The sequence below is a fragment of the Panicum virgatum genome, chromosome 6K, assembly GCF_016808335.1.
Source record: "Panicum virgatum strain AP13 chromosome 6K, P.virgatum_v5, whole genome shotgun sequence".
NCBI lineage: Eukaryota > Viridiplantae > Streptophyta > Magnoliopsida > Poales > Poaceae > Panicum > Panicum virgatum.
The window spans coordinates 31,893,776-31,913,419 of NC_053141.1; positions in this window are offsets into that span (position 1 = coordinate 31,893,776).

Here is a 19,644-nt window from a genome sequence, read left to right on the forward strand (position 1 = left end):
ACTAGGAAAGTAAAGGCACGCAAGATAGAGTAAATGCAAAAATGTAATACGGTAAGTAAAGAGGTAAGGGAGAGAATATACAAACTCCTGTGAAGACACCAAGACACACGATTTAACGTGGTTCGGTTAGGACACCAAGTCCCTCCCTACGTCCACGGCCACTTGTCCACCAAGAACAAGTGTGATGCCGAGTCTCTTCGCTTGATCACCGTCTTGCATTCGCCACCAAGGCTTCTGGAAAGCAAAGGCTAAGTGACGCCAAGTCACCAAGACAAGGCCACCGCCACCGTCTCTCTCGAAGCGTCACCAATGGCACCGTCTTCACTATCGGAGCTTCTCACCAAGAGGGGTCTCCTTCCCCGCACAAAGTGTCATTGCCTCTCCACACCAAGTCGGAGGGTCACACGATGAGTACACGGTTGCTTGCCACAGCAAGACATTGCTCAAGGTTGATCTCGCAAGATCAAGTCCTCCCAAGCACTAAGCTTCTCAAGCTCACACTTGCACTAAGCTATTCTAAGCTTGAATGTGGCACTAAGCTCAATATGGTGGATGGAGTTGATGTTGATCTTCAATAGAACTTCCAAAGTCTCCAACCTCCCCAAATGACCCGGCCTTGGGGGTATATATTGCCACATACCCCAAAAGAGCCGTTGGAGGAAAGCTGACAGAAAAAGTACGTAACACCGATTAAACCGACGCTCCTCCAATAGCCATTGTCGGTTCAACCGGTGAATGTAAACTGCCCACTGAAAAACTATCCGTTACTTGTACGGACAATCAACTGACGTATCGTCTGTTTAACCGGTGAATGTAACTGTCCCCTGATTCACGAAAAACCAACTCTTTGGACAATTACACCGATGTTCACTTTTCCTTCATCACCGGTTCAACCGGTGTCCCTTTGTGTCTGACTTCACTTCAGTCATTGCACCGACGTATGTCTTTTCTTTATCGTCGGTTTAACCGACACAAATCCCAAGCCTCAGTTTCTGGGTCCATTGCACCAGTGAGTGCAATTTGCTCATCATCGGTTTAACCGGTGATAGCAAATTGTCTTTGTCTTGTTTGTTTTGACTTGATTTCTTCACGGTCTCTTCAATTCTCATCCTTCGGGCCTAGCTTCGCCTTCCTTCTATTTGTCATCACTTGAACCTAAAAGCCTGAGGATATCATCTAAACAATCGCATTAGTCCAAGTGTTGTGTTGTCTATATCAACCACCAAAATATTATATTGAAAAGTGACATAAGAGGCCATTTTCCCTACAATATTAGACTCTTGTGCGTGTTGCTTTATGACATGTCTATGGATTCTATTCGAGCCTTCGTGCTCTTTGTACTTTTCTTTTCGCGTGTTAATCTTTCTTGCTTTACTCGTTTAAGTTATTGTTTGTGTTGTCATCAATCGCCAAAAAGGGGGAGATTGAAAGCATCTAGGCCCTCAAGGTATGTTTCGGTGATTAATGACAACCATTATTGTGACTAATGAGTTTGTGTAGCTTAATGAAATCTTATCGCTCATTGGATCATATGTTAAAGAGGCCCCTCAATTTCATTATTCAAAAAGGCGATCTCGGTATTCAACTCACGTATATAACAAGACTAATGATCTTTCTAGTCCTAAGTGTCGCAAGGTTGAGAAGGACACTTAGGTTAGTATATGTTTTATAGTTTTGTAGAGGTCGCAATATTAAGAGGGGTTAAGGCCAAATAACTTGAGCATGGACATGGTCAATCAAAAATGGATGCACACATTGGTCACTCAGGTTATTGGAAGCTCAAACAAGTGTTACTCAACTCATATCTCAAGAAAGTTTGGATTTAACTTGAGACTCGAATCAAAACAGACAAAATCAAGAAAAAGTCTTATCACCGGTTTAACCGACGCTACTGCTTTTCTATACATCGGTTAAATGCAGTCACTGAAGCCTGGACACTGTATTCACCGATTTAACCGATGCTATTCAAAATTAACGTCGGTGCAGTTGTCCAGAACGTTGGTTTTTCGGGGGTTTCTGAGCTCATATACACCGGTTAAACCGACGATGGATTTGAGTTAACGTCGGTGTAGTTGTCTAGAGAGTTGGTTTTTTAGTTAATCAGTGGACAGCTATATTCACCGGTTAAACTGATGATACGTCGGTCAAATTGCCTTTGCAATAACGGCTAGTTTTTCAAAGAGGCTGTTTACATTTATCGGTTGAACCGGCTATTACTCTGGAGGGACCGTCGGATTAACCCGCGTTGCGTACTTTTTCTGGCAGCTTTTCTCTAACGGCTCTATACTCGTGAGCTGCCTATATATACCCCTCCAATCGGTCATTTTACTCTCTCTTGACACCAGGCAACATTCATACACACATTCTATAGTTGAGAGAAACTTAGAGGCTTAATTCCACTCAATTGATCATTCAATCATCCAAGAAGCAAGGTTAAGGACTTGAGTAGGGAGAAGTTTGTGTGCATCCGTTCTTGGTGATCGGTTCTTGCTCAAGTGAAGGTTCTAGCTTGTTACTCTTGGTGATTGGCATCATCTAGGCGATCTTGGTGATCAGGGGTGATTCTCTCGGAGCTTGCCAAAGATTGTGGGAGACCGGAGAAGAAGAGTGTACGTGGTTTGAGCTCCACCACGCCAGGACGGCGAACGGAGACTCTTTGTGAGCACCCTTGTCTTGGTGACTTGGGAGGTGATAAGACTCTTAGTGAGTGTCACAATGTGGATTAGGGGTGTGTGCCAACACATTGATACCACGGGAAAAAAATCCGGTTGTCTCTTGATCCCTATTTACATTCAAGCATTTACATTCTTGCTATTTTTTCATGTGCTTGACATTAGAGATCATAGCTTAGCTCTACCTTACTTAGGCTAACAGTAGTTTTATCTCTCATATCTTGAGTAGCTAGCTAGCTAGACCGGTTTGTGATTTTGGGCCTTCTAGTTTTTGCATAGGCTAAGGTCGATTTATATCGCTTTAGAAATTTGAAAAAAGACCAAATCACCCCCCTCTTATGCCATCGATCCTTACACGAGCGGGGTAGCTACCTCAGGCCTCCAATTCCTAGGGGCCCCGCCCAGATATCTACGCATGCAGTATGTAGTGTATAGATCCGTTCATATACCTAGAGAATTATTCTGTGAGACATACCGTCCCGTTCCTAGTTTCTGTGAGGCCGCGTCTCCTTGTCGTTGGATTGGATTGTCTTTGCCGAACCAGGGAGAGAGACGCTCATGGCTCACACCGCTGCCGGGGGCGCATCACGAGTGTGCGGCTGGCCGCGGGGTGCGGCAATTTGCGGACGTCCGATGCCATCACACTTGTGCCAGGAAATCTATTCACCAAGGACGTTGTCTCCTTGCCTCCTTTACACCCTGTGAATTACGATCTTTCCAGCCATCGTTAGACGTCCATTCATCTTTGCCTCTTTGATTAGCGATCAGCTACACGTCTTTGCCATTAATATCTCCATGATAAAAAAATTGGTTGATGAACATGATATTGACAGTTGATACCATCATCCTAGAAGTGTTAAAAGAAATGTTTAAGGTAATATGTAGAAATTTTGTGATATGAATATAGTGTTTGTAACAACAACGATATAATTACTATTCATTTTATTATTATTATTACTACTAAAATTATTATTATTGAAGGGTGTGACCTTTTAATTTGCCCCGGGCCCCTAAAATAACAGTACCGGGCCTGGGACCATGCCCCAATTGCTCCATATGCATGGCTTGGAGTAGCCCCTTCAAGTTGGCAATCTGAAACTTATATTTTGGGTACCATTTGATGTTTTTTAGTCGAAAGCACATGGAAATAACATAGTTATGCAAATTGTCATGAGTTGTAAAAAATAATCAACATTAATTACTACTACATAAAGATAACAACAAAACATATCTATTTGACACTAGAAAAATGGAGGCTTCCTTATCTGATACTATTGGACACGTTTGAACTTTTATTGCTTATTTGACGCTTTCGTGCATTTTGTTACATAACACTAAATCACTTACGGATTTTGTCCGGCTTTTCTCGACCAAGGTGGCCTTCCAACCACTTCCAAAATTCATGAAAGTTTTTTTATTCATAAAAATATGAGCTCGAATGCATCTGGCATGAAGACACACATGTATAAATTAAAATGGTAAAATTAAAATTAAATAAAATATGCTATATTTGAAGATCAAACTTTAAGGGGACCGCATTCTAGAATTTGTAGAAAAATACCTAGTATTCTTTTAGTGTGATGGAGAAATTTATAAAAGTTTATATCATAAGTTACATAGGGTTTCCCCACGTGCATGTGGGTCACCGCCTTGCCTCTCTCGGATGCTTCCCACCGTCTTCACTAGGTAGAGCTTCGGCAAATCGCCAAGGTCCTCTCCTCCTTCTCGTAAGCACCGGCGGCCACTCCACAAACTTGGTTGGAGGGTCTCGCAAGACATACAAGCCCCGAATTTACAACTCTTGGTGCGCGCAAGCACCGATAGCAATGAGGTATGCAAACCTCGCCTAACTCTAGGCTAACATCTAAAGCAATATGCTAAGATGCCTAAATTAGCATTAATCATTCCCTAAGATTTTTATCAGTTGCCTTAATCTTCTCTTGAGCACTTTGGTGTCTCGAGCACTTGAATGTGTGTGAAACACAAGTCTACAACTTCTGTAAGCTCTAACACACTTGAAATGGCAAGTGGAGGGGTATTTATAGCCCCAACCAAAGAAACTAGCCATTGCTCCAGTAGGCAAAAAATATGCCTTGACCGACTAAATCGGTCCATCCATTTTTCATATTGTACAATGGAGGTGATGGATACGTGAGGGTGCCTGATCTTCTGTCAGAAGGGTAACTATCGATTTGTCGACAAACCGACACAAGCGATGGCTTCCGATCAACAAGACCTGAGTCCGCAATCGAAGAACCACATAGCCTCTTGGTTATCAACCGTGCGCTGCTCGGTTGACCTCGCCACGAAGGCTAATACTTTCATGTGAATCAAAAAACACAAGCAAGAACAAGAAATACCGCAAGAAAGTTGGGGTATCACAAACCGATGATGGCGAAATTGTTCTTGACAGATTAATCTAAGCAAAACCCAACCCCTAGCTAGGGCAGAGGCTACTAATGGACTCCAAAATGTTATACGGTTACAGGGAGTGCAAGTCCCGTGTGCGCACCCCTAATGGGCTCCAAAATGATACACGGCCCAACAGCCAAGAAGACTGTGGCACAACACTGAGACAGATTCTTGGCGCCAATTTCCTTGACGATTCCCATTGACTTCGAATGAATTTTGGCTTGACACTGGTGCCATTGGAAAGGTTATCTTATTAGCTTTCCGTGCATATTAAGAACGTCCAAAACCGAGTCTGTATGCGACCTAAGCGTTTGGTTAATTGCATGCTGCTCCTGGACTCTGCATGCTGCTCCTGGACTCTGAGGCAGACTTGAACTTGATATGGATTGGTCCTCCAACTTGACTTGTTGGACGCCCTTGCTGGCCTCCTAACGAGGTGGCAAAGGGGGAGGACATCTAAGGTATTCCTTGGTGTGTTCCCCATCTCCTTGGGGGCGTGGTCCAATTTAGGCTAGGGTCCCAAGGATGAATAACAAGCTCATGATGATGTAGCTCTTCAATCGCACGCCAGATGGATGAGTCCTTTGATAAACTTGCACTTTGAGACATATTTGTACCTACAACCAAATAATAATGACATGTACATATGGAACCAAGTAAATTATACCAAAAATCACTATGCAACGAGCTCACCTTATAATCAACTATCATAATCCAAATGTGTCATGTCCTCATTATCCTTCCCTTCTTGATAGCAAACCGTCCTCGGTTTGGTATTAGTTGGAGAATACGTTGTAGGTAGTCACCAATAGTGCTCTCCTTCTTGTGAATTATCCTGTTTCTTTACAACAAAACTAGAGGATCTTGATATAACATGATTACAACTATTGCAACCCTCTAGTTGATCATATCGTTGCACACTAAAAAGGAGAATTTAGATTTGAACAAATATAAACTCGGTGTACGATGTAGTCTCCTTTACAATTATATTTGCTAGCAAAGTCATGTGTACATCTATATAACCATGGAAATTCAGCACATACAAATTTCTCCCTCAAATTACTTGGAGCACACAGAGTATCGAATTCTACATAACCCAGAGTATTTAAAGAAGACAATAATTTTAGTTCATATTTTTCAGTGGCAATGGGGAGCAATTTCTTATTTTCAGCACAAGTGTTTCGGTCCAAAACAAAAGAATCAGTTTCCTTCATAAGTTGTGGCATGAGAATAATCATAGCACTGTCATACAACTCTTCTTTGTCACAAAAATCAATAAAACATTCATTATCAGACAAAGGAAAATGAACCGATGGTTCTAGTATAGAGCTTTATTAGCATCATTGGTGGACAAATTTAGCACATCAAGAGAGCTCTTACCTGAGATAATTACCTATTCTTTCTCTATCATCTTGTCCTCTTTTTTGGATTCACGCTGCAAAATATTAGTTCGAACAAAAGACAAAGCAATATCTCCATTTTGTAAAAAATCAGATTTAGAGGAAGGTGTTGCAACATTTGAAACATCCCATTCTCTCCTAAGTGGTTCGCTCTTTTTTCTCTCAGCCCTTTCGAGATCAGCTTCTAAAATTTCAGTAGTGGTCATGGGTATAAGAGTAATTTTAGTAGCCCTTTCAAGATTTGCTGCTTGTTGGAGCAACGGCTAGTTTCTTTGGTTGGGGCTATTTATACCCCAATGCTCGGCCAATTCGTGTGCGTTAGAGCTTGGAGAAGCTGTAGTCTTGATTTCCACACTCATACAAGTGCTCTAGCCACCAAAGTGCTTAAGAGAAGACTAAAGCAATTAGCATAAGTCTTAGGGCTTGGTTAGTGCTACTTTAGGCCGCTTAGCGCATTGCTTTAGGTTTTTGTTGATGCAAAAATCAACATACTGGAATCTAAAGGCACCGTTCACCAAGTTTTAGAAAGTGTACCAAGCGTGCCAGTCAATTTGACCTGCAATTGACAAGGAATAGGTAAACGTTACATCTGAGAGCATATCGGCTGGAGCTCCGAATAACTCCAGTCAATTTGACCTCCAAATGAGGCTGATGGAGCTATCGCCGTAGTTGATCCCAAAGGAGGAAAGTTCATCTGACTAGGCTGCATGTAACATGGTCCTGTATAGCCTTGGAACGTTCCTTGCCCGAGCATCTTGAGTACGACATTATGTACTGTATGAGTCATGACAGGTGCACTGTCAATAAATGCTTGTCCCACAGCTTGATGCACCATGTCTATCATCTTGTTGCCAAACTTCTTTAGTGGCTCAGGAACAGGGAAGTCAGACTTCTTGACCACCTCACCAGATCTAGTAGTACTGTAAGATTTGAGGCATTCACGCGTGAATTTGTCTACGACTTCAAACAGTTCATTCTTCTAATCTTCTTTAAGCTTGTCCTCATCAACAGGGATGTAGTTGTCATTACTAACACCAGCTGCATCTGTAGGTTTCGTCATGTTGAAGTTTCTGGTCCCACCGAGCGTGCCAAAAGATGTGTTGACGCAAAAATCAACACACTGGAATCTGAAGGCACCGTTCGCCTAGTTTCACTTTAGCGTGCCAGTCAATTTGGTCTGCAATTGACATGGAATAGGTAAACTTAGATCTAAGAGCGTATCAGCTAGAATTCCGAATAACTCTCGTGCAGGCGTATCGGTAAGCTCTGCCGATAGAGAAAATGACAAAAGGATATTTGACACGAACACAAGACAAACGAACGTATCAGCAAATCAGTCGATACATAAAATGACATGATCGGCTCAAAGCAGCCGATTGCATGTGCGTAACAGTATAAAAGCTACGAATGTGTGACTTAAATAAAGCTACTCGATGATACCTGTAATAGATCTAAACCGGTTTTATAATATTACTAATGTTATCGAGATCACAGCCGAATATATGTGTTTCAAGGCAGATAAATCTGATAAAAGCTAAAAATACAGGAAAACCTATAAATCTAGCAAATATCGATAAATTGTGAATAAATCTAGACGAGGAAACAGTGATGCACCAGATATCAAAGTCTAGACAGATTCGATAACTTTTGAATAGATGTGAATGAAGCAACAGCGATAAGCCCGGAAGCTAAAGCTCAGATTTACTCGGTAAAACGAACTCTTACCAGCAAATCAAGTCGCTCGAATGTGAGACGTCTTTGATCAACTTGAAAGAACTCGCCGAAAAGAGAAAATAGCGAAGTCGCTGACAGAAAAGTAAATTGCAAGGAAATTGTAAAGGATTGTTATATTGGATGTGTATCAATCTTTTCCGGTCCCGTACAACTGATATATATAGCCTAAGCTAACAAGTCCTTGCCGATTACGGCAAACACATTACTTGACTAAAAAGTAAAGATATTTCCTAAATAAACTAAACTAAATCATAATCGAATCGCCATAATCTTCATCATATCCAAAATATCTCTCTTTGACTCATCGGCAATATCATCATCGGCCGATTGCCAAACCATGCGGATCGACACCTCCCAAACTGGAATATTCCTTCAGCCCATCGGCTACCATTCTATCGGCTGACCCTGGTCGTGTACTCCTTTGGCCTCTTCCAAATCGGCCATTCCTCCTTTTCATCCCCACTATCTTGACACGTGCCAAAAAAACTATGTCAACAGTTTTAGCCTAGAGTTGGGCAAGGTTTGCACACCTCCTTTTGTATGGGTGCTTGCCTGCACCAAGATTTGTAAATCTGAGGCTTGTAAGTCTTGCAAGACCCTCCAAATGAGTTTGCGGAGAGGCTGCTATCGATGTTTAACCGCTAAGCCTACTACGAGTATCCCCAAAGTAGTTGATTGTAGGTAGGGACTCGCCGAGATTAGGAACGTGATGGTGCAAGGAACACAAAGGTTCAGACAGGTTCGGGCCGCCGAGAGCGTAATACCCTACGTCCTGTGTGGTTGTTTGTATCGCCTTGAGGATTGATAGTGATTCGTGGTATTTTGGAGGGATCCCTGCTCGCCCTTATATAGTCTGGGGGGACAGGGTTACATGGAAAGTCCTAGACGAATACTACTAGAGTCCTTCACAATGACTATCGACTAGTCCTACTTTTGTACGAGTACTTACAATGCAGTAAGTCCTATCCCATGCGATATTTCTTACTCTAGAATATTCGATGCCTGTAAGCAGTCCTATCGCCTCGGGTCTGACTGCTGCCGGTGCTTATGAGAGGGAGGAGAGGCCCTCAGTGATTTTCCAAAGCTTTACCTAGTGAAGACGGCGGGGAGCATCCGGGAGAGGCAAGGCAGAGACCCACTTGTGCGTGGGGAAGGCCCGTCGGCTATCCGTAGAGTTACTCGATCGTGGGGTTTATGCCCTTGTGCAAGCATTCCCTTGATAGGGCTCCAACAACGAGGACTAGCGAAAAGCATTGCTTTCTGATACGTTGGTAAAAATCGTCGTGTTGCCATATTGGAAGTTTGCCTTCTCTACCCCTTCTACATTCTGCATTACTTATTGCACTTACATTTCGTGTTTATCTTTCCTAGAATTTCCTTGTGTAGTTTATAGGATTGGAAACTGGGATGCAAAACTCTTCTATGGTAGAGATTGAAGCACATAGAAAAACCTAGTGCACATCTAGATAGAAATTGGAATATATTTTTATATGTGCTTGGAGCATTAGTATTTAGAACACCTAATTCACGCCTCCCCCCTCACGTATTAGGGTGTCACGGTCCTTTCACCATATGAACTTATTCAACAACTAAGCCCTTGATCAACATTGCTCTCGATGTTGTAAACTTATTCGGTCTTCTTGCAATTTTTACTTTTCTTGGATTATTCAATCAAACCACCAATGATACTATACAATTGCATTTCATCCTTGTCCTTTTTGCTCACCCCAATCTTTGGTTATCATGTATTTACTTTGGCAAACTTTAGATGACATGAGCTTACACCTTTGTCATTTACAATAACAGCCAATCCAAAACTCAAGAAATTGAATAGTCCTCCAGTAGTTTATTGTAGACGGCCATTATTTCGTATTTTGACCATCAACTTCTCGAAAATAATTGAGCTTTACAATATGTTCCATTCATATTTTATTTAATTCTAACAAGTTCCACAAGTTTTGGATGAGTTTTGATTTCAGGAATAAGTGTGCTGTTGACGCTCTCAAACGACTAATTTCAAGCGTCATCTTGAGCCTAAAATCATGAGAATAAAGTCTCAGACTTGCTGATGTTATCCAGAAAGAGCCAATTCCACGTTTACGCTTAGAAATATTACTACATTGGAATTCAGGCAGAAATACAGGTAAAACAGGCTTCAAGCATCAAGATACAAACCCAACCATCAGAGCAAACCATCAGCTCCTGCATGAGCATATGAAAGACGAGCGTCAACACTAGTGGTAGGAGTTATTGCTAACGAGTTCCACAAAGCGTTAGTGTATATTTATGTGCAGGTTGCTTATGCTTAGAAATGAGAAGAGAATGCAGCCCATGAGCAAGGTGACACGTCGCTGATCCGAGGCAACAACTTCTCGATGAATCAGACGCATTCACGAGGATCTACGGGCCCACCAAAGCTACCAAACCGACTTAAGACAGGCCCTTACCCATATACATGACATGGGGCCCACCTAGCATCCATCTGACCGAAGACCGGGCCAAACAGGCCCAGCCCATGGTCGGCCGACCATGTGGTGGCGCTCCACGGGCCCCACCGACTCTCAGTGACACGTGGCGTCGCGTGGTTGGCTACCTATGGCGGTTTGGCTTCATTCCCGGGGTGGCTCCCTCCTATAAATACAAGGGGAGCGGGTGAGAAATAAAACACACTCACACATCAACACCACAACATCTTCTCTTGAGTTCTCACTTGAGTGAGAGTTGTCTTAGGGAGTTAGGAGTAGAGGTACTCAGGTGGGGCGCCGGTAACGATGCTCTTCTCCAATTTGTACCTCTACAAGAGAGTGAGGAGGAGTCGGGGAAAGTGCCGGGCTTGTCGGCACTCTTCTCCGCTTGTACCTCGACGGATGCTTATTCGGTTGTAAGTGTTCGAGACTTTCTTATTTAGAATTAGAGTTTAGATTGCAAGTTATTATCTCTGCCTTATATTACATGAGTGTATGCTTAGAGAGTAGCATTTGACTCTAGAGTTGGACTCCGGATAGAAAAGGATAACCCTGTACGCCTCTAGAGTTAGTAGGGAATAGCGTGGATGTGGTGTCTAGGCTAGACTATACTACTCTGTTGTCTGATAGTCCCACAGTTTGTAGAGGTAGCCGGCAGGCGGTGATAGCCCAGTTCGAGCCCTAGTAATCCTCCATGTTCGGATATCGGATAGAGCACGTATTATTGGAGCTATCGGCTTGTATAAGCCGGTCGAAACCAGTAGCTCGAAGTATAACGGTGACGTGATCTCTTCTTCTAAACATAGATTCTAGATCTTAGAAAGTCCTCTCTCCCTATCCTGCTACACCAGTGTGTGTGTCCTTGGACACCTGAACCCGTAGATAGTGTACTCACATTCCCAGTGGATACGATACCCTAGAATACTCTTGGGCGAAAGCTACAGCGGTATCCGTGCGCTTGCGGATTTTATTCGTGATGTTACAAAGTACCAACAAGCTTTCTGGCATCGTTGCCGGGGAACGGCAGCTACATTATCCTCAGACTCAGTCGTCCTTGTATCCTTTTGATTTTCTTTCCTTCTACCTCCACCCCCGCTACCCATGGAGCAGCTATCCTTTCCACAACTCTCTACCCCAAGGGGTGAGTTCTCTAAGCCATCACCATCTCCCTCATCTAACCATGAACTCGACCCAGCTTTATAGACATGGTTCGGAAGCGACCCTTCTCTGGAGAAATTCATGAAGATCCCTATGAGAATTTGCAAGAATTCGAGGAACTGTGTTTGGGTCTAGTAATCCTAGGCATGACACAGGAAGCCTTGCGGTGGAAATTGTTCCCCTTCCCTCTTATAGAGAAGGCGGAGCAATGGTACACCCGCACAATAGGGAATATGACTAGTGATTGGGAAGAACTTTGGGATGACTTTTGTTACTCGTTCTCCCTCACCGAGCGCATAGACTCCCTACCGACCGACATCCTCGCTTTTGAGCAATTAGAGAAGGAGTCCATAGGTGCATCATGGGCTAGATTCTCACGCCTTTTGGAATCCAGCCCAGACTTGTCTATACCCGATGAAGTATCATTGAACGTTTTATACTCAGGTCTGGACATGAAAACTGCCCTAGAGCTTGACATCGCCAGCGGAGGATGGTTCGCACACGCAACTTTGGCAAAGAGGCATCCTAGATAGCTTCCTAGAAGACTCTTTCTTCGCTACCGACCATAGTGAACCCCACCGGGAGGAATCCGCGTCAAGCCATGAGAGTCTCTCAACACCCGAATCTAAACCTTCATCTTCCATGTCCCAAAATTCATCTGTTGATCCCTCTCCTGAACCATGAATACCGAAGGAAGAAGAAATTCAACCTTCGGAGTTCCCTTCCCAATTCGAGGATGATCCTTCAGGAAACATCCAAAACACCTCGAATCATCTTAGGCATAAGAAGCCTACGACATCGTTGTGTCTTTATACGACCCTCCTCGATGAAATTTCCCGCTATACACCCGCAATGGATTGGTCAAAGGAGGCAAAGCGTGCTTCCGAAGCAATTCGGATTAGCCCAACCTCTGCAGCCATCACTTGTTCTATGAAGGGAAACAACATAGAAGCTCTTCATGACCCTGCTGCTAAGGTTTGCATCATACACGAGTACCTCTTGGATACTTTTGTGGGTAACAAGGCTTTAACCCCGACCGACAAATACTTTAAGAGTCCATCCGGACTGTACTTTGAATGTCGGGGGATCACAAGGGATGTGCCTATCACCATAGACAAAATCGAGATGCATTTAGATTTTTACATCTATGATATCCTCGATTTTGATCTTCTGCTAGGCCTCCCGCTAGAAAAACTTCTGGCATCTCATGGGAGCCTAGATGACATGCTTAGGGAAACCAGCTCTGCCACTGGTATCCCTTGTTTAGAAAATCTTCTGGCAAAGCCTCTTCCCGAGCAAAACCCACTCAAGGAGATGATGCATACATCTCCATTCATATCATCCGAGCCCGTTCTCTTGGGAGTTCTAGAATCCTCTAAAGAATACGACTCAGAAGATAGCCTTCACTTTTGTGAAGATGAACGTTCATCGTCACCCTTGATCGAGTTTGAGCCTCTTTCCGATGGCCTAGAATCTATTGTGCTCAACCTTGATCGAGATACAACTATGACCTTTCACGATGAATCTCTAGAGATGGAGAATCAATGGGCCAAGGAATCTTGTGAGGCGCTGACTCTGGAGTCCAATGAAAAGGATTCCTCAAATGAGCATGGGAATTTCACTTTTCACATGCCACGTAAACCATGCTCATTCAATGCAACTCTAGAGTCAGGCATGCTTAGTGCACCGTGCATACACGAGGACAACAACCACCTTATGCTCATCTTCTACAAGATCTTTAGAAGGTTGGTTGTAGATGTATATGTTTATCGTAAACATTGCAGATTTCGTGGGTGCACTGTGGCACTAACCTTGTAGCTAGCTGCAACAATTGATGGTGAAACAATGACCCATCACCAATGATGGCTGCAAGAGTTATCATGGTCGAGCTTATGACCGGAAACAAAGCACTGCCGGGAGATAGCCCGGACTATCATTTATTTACTTATTTATTTGCCCTTCAATAAAAAGCAAGAGCATGTTCTAGAACATAGTTTTCCTTCGGGTATTTTTGGTCACTAACCTTACTAGGGGAAGATAAAAAAGAATGATGGACAAGCAACACCTACGAACATGAGAGCTACACCGACTACAACATCTCGATATGCCTTGATGTAGGACCAACTACAGACGGAGACTTGAACTCCATACACTTGAAGTTTTGCAAACTCCAAGTGTGGGGGAGGTATGTGAGTACCCCGAAGTAAGTTCTCTCCTCAATTCATATCTTGTCTTGGAATTGCAGTATGTCCTCGCGTCTTGCTCTATAAAAAAATGAAAATGAAAAAAAATGAGAGGAGTTGCCATGGCGACATTATTGTCTCCATCAACAAAAACGCCATGGTAAGTACTCTCAAATGTCCTGCTTTTGACATTAAACAAAGCCCTACCAGGAGGTCGCCCAAGGATCACTAGGTTCGTGCTCATGCCTATCTCTCTTTGAATAAAGCTCAATCATGCTTCATGCTCCCTTTATCTGTCCTTGTATGCTCTGGTTTGAATGTATGCTGCAGCATGCATTCATAGGCCTTTTAAATCAAGTATGGTGCTTGGGTTAAAATGTCTTCTTCGGTCAAACTGACATGGTGTCAAGTTTGATTGATGAACCTCAGAGTTAATACTTGTATAGATATTGGTTGCATATGTGGACTAACCCTTGCAAGAAAATCAAATCCAATTGGGTGAGCTAGTGAGCTGAATTCAAATGGGAAGGTAAGCTAATGTTTCAGATTAATGTTGCACAACATACCCATATTGATGCAATCTTGATTCAGCCTTGCTTGAGTAAGTATCATGGTGAGATTAAATTTTAGTTTCAATAAATTTTAGAAGTGTAACACCCGGTTTATAAAAGAACATAAACCGAGCAATCATATACGTGCCAGGATCAAGTCACACGTATATACAACAGAATGAACAGTATATCATAGCACATATCACGAATAAGACATAATAAAGCGTATACGAATGTTATTTATTACATTAATGACAAAATGTCTGATACAGCGGAAGCGAAGTACAAAATACGATAAAAGCTCTCCGAAGCTGAAGCAGGGCGCCACAGGGACGTCGACTGGGAGACGAACACCTAGAAGTCCTCATAGTCCTGGTAGCGCTGGACGAACTCCCTCGTGTCGGCAGGAACTGAGCAGCAGTAGCGTAGCCAAGAGGAAAAAGTAGAGAAGAGGCAAGGGTGAGTACACAACTTGTACTCAACAAGTATAACACAAACTATGAGGCTCTAGGCTGGCTGACTGACTACATTAGCTTTTAAGTCTTGGCAAAATTTTATTAAAGCTATTTACTACGAGTTTGATGAATTACCATTAACCCAGTTACATAGTAATTAATCAGAATTAATTAAGAAACTACTGAGAACCAAACCGAAACCAAGCCACCAAGGTAAACCCCGAGAAGCACCTCCCTCGTCGGAAGGAGATAACTTCACTAATCAAAAGGAGGATCTGGGCCGCTCATAACCGTGAGCACGGCTAGTATACCAGTTTTACACTCTGCAGAGGTTGCACATCTTTACCCACAAGTCGTGAGCTACGCTAGAGGTTCATCACACTTCCTTAGGTGAGATGACTAGCGACTCACTACGAGGCCGTTACAAAGAATCTCGTTGGTAAGGCGTAACCGCGAGAGTTAGGTCAGCGACGATGGGGCCCACCTCCGGGGGTACAAGCACAGGAGCGCAATCCAAGCACAGACCAGCCGGAGGAGCAGGGACCATTGAAGCTTACTACTCTTGCCCCGCAGGTAAGTTACTCGAAACCAAAAAGACCTAATTAATAAGCCAAGTCTATCCCATTCTAGCCTTGTGGTAGCACTGTTGTCCCAGGTTGTCGCTCTATGAACCAGTCCTTATGGAGAGTGGCCAACCAAGCACTAAGCACCGTGCTGGCCCCCTAAACCATGTTTCTAACAAAACCAGTTTTAACGAGAAGTGAGCCACTCAAGCCACACAGAGTGCCACTCTCAGAATTAAATTCAAGTAAACCATTAATCAATTTAATTAAAAAGGACCAAGGTGTGTTATAGCGCAGCAACCTAGCACAACTAACCAAAATGCAACCCAAAGGTATATTTAAAGGATATAAACTGGCTAGGAAATCCTTAAAGGCATACAGTATTAAAATGCAGTATGAAAATGTATTTAAAAGTGATGGGTTGTTCATGTTATACTTGCCTTCCTCGTACTGCTCTGGCTGCTGCTCAAAGTGCTCGGAAGACGGCTGCTCCGGGTACTGGTACTGGGGCTCCTCGGATGGATCAACGTCTACTTACGAACACATGGCCAAAACAATGCACAATAATAAGCATACAAGCAAACACTAACAAAAACTAAGAAACAGTACATCAATACATAAAAACAGCACACTAAACTAATCTAAAACTATTCTACGTGCTACAACGATCGCGTGGATATAAAGAACGCTAAAAACGGAGCTAAAACGCATTTTCTAGGCTAAAAACAGGTTCTAGGGGCTTATTTGTAATAAAAACAGGGTTTCAGGGGGTTTCTGGGCAAAAACCGAGGACCTAAACATAAATAACAGAAAGATCCGTGGGATGATGCACAAACAAAAAGACTCTATCAGGACGGCGGGTTCTATTTCTGGAAAGCTTAGGGGCTAAAGTGATAAAAACAGGACCTAACTGAGATTATTTTTGAATAGAGGTGGACTGCGGGTTGATATCAAGAAAACCGAGGGGCTCTTTAACAAAAATGCCAGGGCGAACCGGTATGATCTATTATGGGCCATTGATCTCAGATCTAAGGGCCTGGAGCGAAGCGGTACGCCAATCTAATCCGGGCCGCTGATTCCGGATCTGGCGGCCACTGGCGAAGGGGCGTGCGGGCGGCGGCGCTGGCCGCCGGAACAGAGCTCCGCGGCGGCGAGCTCACCGGAGCTGGCCGTTTGGCCGCTACAGGGGCTCGTTTGGGTCGAGGTCTGGTGCAAAAGGACCAGTGTTGAACGCGTAACCCACCTGAGCCCAGAGCGAGGCACGGGGGTGCGCGGAGCTGGGCTGGCAGCGGCGGCGGCGGCACTGGGTGCCGGGAACTCGCCGGGGTGCGGCGTACCCGCCACGGGAGGGGCCTAATTGCCCTTCTAACTAGCGCTACAGGAGTAGGGGGTCAACGCAGTGCTCACCAAGGCTCGAAAACAACCGGTGACGCGGTGCTGGGCGGCCGGCGACGAGGACTGGCGGCGGCGCTGGGCGGAGTTCGCGGAGGCGGGTGCTGGAGGGGTGCGCCGGCTCCGAAACTCCTTGGATCGACTCGGTAGGGGCCTGCGGGAAAGATACTGGGGTCAGGGCGATCCAAGGTGCTGCAACGGCGTCGAATCGCCATGGCGAAACATCTCACCGGCGGCGGTCGTGGGTGGAAATCCGGTGCAGACGCGGCTCGGTCCGGGGCAAAGGAACTCGGAGAAGACTCCAGGTGCTCAGGCGATCCTTTTGCGGGGGTCGTTGGCGTCCGTGGTGAGGTGGGGCGGCGTAGCCGCGGCGGCGCAGAGCGGCGGCATGGCGGGGCTGCGCTGTTTCGGCGGCAGGGGTGTGTGCGGAGCCAGCGGGAGGGGATGGCGGCGCAGGGGGTGCGGCTGGGGTTAAGAAGGGCAGGGCCGGGGATTGCGGGCGCGGTTGGGGAAGGGAATCCCCGGTGGTTTCGCCGGGGATCTCGGCGGGCCGTCCCGCGGGGAAGACGACCCTGCCAGGCGGGCCCGGCGGGTCAGCGAGATGGGGAGAGAGTCGCGGCAGCGGGCGCTGATGTGCGGGCCCGGGGCGCAGCGGGCGAAGCGAGCACGCGTGCGCGGTGGCTTGCGAGCGTGGGGCTGGCCTGTGGGACCGCGTGAGGGGGGCGCTGGCTGACAGTGCGGGTGGTGAGCGGCTGCGATGCGGGCCTGCTGGGCGCTCGCGGCGCCGACAGGTGGGGCCGGCAGCTCAGGAGGGTCGCGCGCGCGGAGCGAGCCCGGCTGTGGAGCGGGCGTGCTGAGCTGGCAGCGCAAGAGGGCGTGGGCCGCTGAGGCGCTGGGCCGGAGCGGGAGAAGGGGAAAAGGTAAGTGGGCCGGGCTGCGTTTGGGCTGGGTTAAGGGTTTGGGTTTCCTTTGGGTTTTTCCTTTTCTATTTCTATTTACTCTCTCTTTTCAAATCTAATTCAAACAAAGGTTGAATTCAAATACCAATTTGAATTCAAACCACACTCGATCAAATAAAAGCTATGCACCAGCATGAATGCAACAACAAAAATTAAACCTAGGATAAATTTTAATTTCTTGAGGAACAAAATTGGATTAATTGCCAGCTAAACACAATAAATCTTAGAAATGGAAAAAAGCCAATTAAATTTATTAATAAATGCTGAAATTTAAATTAGGGTGTTACAGACCCTACCCCCTTAAAGAAATCTCGTCCCTGAGATTTAGCTGGGCTGGCTAGCAAAGAGATCTGGGTATGTCTTCTTCAGCTCATCCTCTCGCTCCCATGTAGCCTCAGCTTCACTGTGATGACTCCAGTGAACTCTGCACATCTTGATGCGCTTGTTCCGAGTAACCCTCTCTGATGTCTCCAGAATCTTCACCGGATGCTCAGTATAAGTCAGATCTTCCTGCACATCGACTCCATCCAGGGGTGCCTGCTCCTCGGGTACTCGCAAACACCTCTTCAGCTGAGATATATGGAAGACATCGTGAACTCCTGAGAGGCTGTGAGGTAACTCCAGGCGATAAGCAACTTCGCCTTTCCGCTCTAGCACCTTGAATGGCCCCACATACCGAGGTGCTAACTTCCCTTTGACATTAAATCTACGGATTCCTCTCATCGGAGATACCTTCAGATACACATAATCACCGACACTGAAAGTCAAATCTCTCCGTTTGCCATCAGCATAGCTCTTCTGTCTGCTCTGTGCAATCCTCAGATTTTCTCGCACAGCCTGAACCATCTGCTCTGCATCATCTATGATCTCAGGGCCAAAGAGCTGCTTCTCACCAATCTGATCCCAATAGAGAGGAGTCCTACACTTTCTGCCATACAATGCCTCGAAGGGGGACTTCTTCAAACTGGCCTGATAGCTATTGTTATACGAGAACTCAGCATATGACAGGCACTTATCCCAACTAGTACCATATTGAATAGCACAAGCTCTCAGCATATCCTCCAACACTTGGTTGGTCCTCTCTGTCTGCCCATCTGTCTGAGGGTGATAAGCCGTACTGAAACGCAGCTTCGTATCCAACGAATCATGGAGCTGCTCCCAGAAACGAGAAGTGAACTGAGACCCTCTGTCAGATATAATCTTCTTCGGCACACCATGCAAGCAGACAATCCGAGAGATGTACAACTCTGCAAGTCTAGCGCCGGAGTAAGTAGTGTTCACCGGAATGAAGTGAGCAACTTTCGTCAGTCGATCCACTACTACCCAAATGGAGTTGTACCCTTTCTGAGTACGAGGCAATCCAACAATGAAGTCCATAGTGATTTCCTCCCATTTCCACTCTGGAATCTTCAAAGGCTGCAATAGACCTGCTGGCCTCTGATGCTTAGCCTTGACACGCTGACAAGTGTCACAAATAGCCACGTATTCTGCCACTGAACGCTTCATCCCATACCACCAGAAACGTTCCTTCAGATCATAGTACATCTTCGTGCTGCCCGGATGGATAGAGTATGCTGTATCATGGGCCTCACTCAGAATCAACTTCCGGAGATCCTTCACATCTGGCACACAGATCCGGTTCTTGTACCACAAGGTACCATGATCATCCTCTCTGAAATGAGGAGCCTTGCCCTTCTTGA